The sequence below is a fragment of the Morus notabilis genome, unplaced genomic scaffold, assembly GCF_000414095.1.
Source record: "Morus notabilis unplaced genomic scaffold, ASM41409v2 Scaffold262, whole genome shotgun sequence".
In the NCBI taxonomy this organism is placed as follows: Eukaryota; Viridiplantae; Streptophyta; class Magnoliopsida; order Rosales; family Moraceae; genus Morus; species Morus notabilis.
Genome location: NW_010364747.1, coordinates 138,133 through 140,210, shown reverse-complemented (window position 1 = coordinate 140,210; position 2,078 = coordinate 138,133).

The window sequence follows — 2,078 nt, the reverse complement described above, 5'->3', positions numbered from 1 at the left end:
AAATTATAAAATTAAACACTCAAAAATAATTAATTGAGAAGTAATTATTATTTAAATAATGTGATTATTTAAATTTGAATTTGAACACATCTAGATTTATCCATTTAAACTTATTTGATAAGTTGTTCAATTTAGAATTCAAATTAATTTAAGTTTGACTTAAATTCGAATTTGAATTTGAGTCAAAATTGGACTACAAGATAAAGAATAATTTTCTCTTCCTTCTCTATCTACAAATTGGCGCCACACAGGGATGAAGATCCCCTAAGGTGGCCAGCCACAATGGATAAGGATAAAAGGAGATTTTGTTCCAAATTCAAATAGGAGATAATTAACAAACTTTATCTTAGAGATAGAGATTTGATTCCTTTTTGAAGTTTGACTTCTACTCTTTAAATATGAGAATGATAGAAAATTGTGAACACAATTTTTAAAACAATTTTTCTGCCCTAAGAGTTAGGCTGGCCAAAATTCTCATGGTAGAGAGGAAGGAAAAAAGTTTTCTCTAAAAATTTCACATCGTGCATGCGTTGGTGTTTGTGAAAATTCGAGTGTTTATTGTAACCCGTTTTGTCTCATTTGTGCCCACACACACGTCTTCATGGATTCTAGGAATTGACGTGGAAGACATTAGTTTTCTAAACACAAAGCTTTGGAGCAAAGATTGTTCGAGGTCAAAGAACTCAAGTTATCAACCGAGTCGGCCTCATAAATTAATATAATCTATAGAGTATCTCAAAGTTTTTATGAAAATTTTTGTTATACACGATCCGCCCCCCCGCCACGCTTCCGCGTCCGAATTCGATTCGGCAACCAACAATAGGAACTCCTAAAACCTCGTGTGTCCTAAATTCACTAAATAAAATAATCATTCTTAAAAGTTCTCCTAACGCTAATGGTGACGTTGGGTAATATGTTCCACTAAACTTTAAAGTAATTTCGTAAAATCTACCTAAAAAGTGTTGGAAACCGAATCGAATTCGGATGCAGAAGCGTGGCGAGGAGGCGGATCGTGTATAACAAAAATTTCAGAAAACTTTTGAGATACTCTATAGATTATATTAATTTATGCACGAATAAATTAATCACATTAATTTCTATATATCAAGAACTTAATCAGGAAAAATACCTGGAAGCCGACTCGGATGATAACTTGAGTTCTTTGACCACGAACAGTCCTTGCTCCAATCTTTGTGTTTAGAAAACCAAAGTCTTCCACGTCAATTCCTTGATTCCACATAGACATGTGTGTGGGCACACATGAGACAAAATAGGTTTCTGAAACACTCAAATTTTCACAAACACCAACACATGCACGATGTGGAATTTTTTAGAGAAAAATTTTTCCTCTCTTTTTCCTTTGAGAAAATTCGGCCACACTAACTCTTAGGGCAGAAAAACTGTTTCAAAAATTGTGTAAAGAGTAGAAGTCAAACTTCAAAAAGGAATCAAATCTCTATCTCCTATTTGAATTTGGAACAAAAAATCTCCTACACCTTATCTCTAATGTGGCCAGCCACCCTAGGGTTTTTCTCCCTTGTGTGTGGCGCCAATTCTGGATAGGGAAGGAAGAGAAATCATCCTTTATCCTATAGTCCAATTTTAATTCAAATTCAAATTCGAATTTAAGTCAAACTTAAATTAATTTGAATTCTAAATTGGACAACTTATCAAATAAGTTTAAAAGGATAAATTTAAATTATGTTCACAATTCAAATTCAAATTTAAATAATCACATTATTTAAATAATAATTAATTCTCAATTAATTATTTTCGAGTGTTTAATTTTAGAATTCCGTAATTCTAAAATTTCTATTTTGCCCCCTATGTCTGGTAGAATTACAAGGACAACGCGAGAACTAATAGACCTATAATCCCGAGCTCCAATAAAATTAATAATTAATTAAACACTTTAATTAATTAATTAATTCTATTAATTCCAATAGTTACTCCACTATAAACTTGGAATCACACTCTCAAAATTATAGACATTAATTACTTCTAAACTGTGAAGTGTCCATTTGATATAGTCATTGCATATAGATCAATCATCCATAAATAATTCATAATTAGAGTCA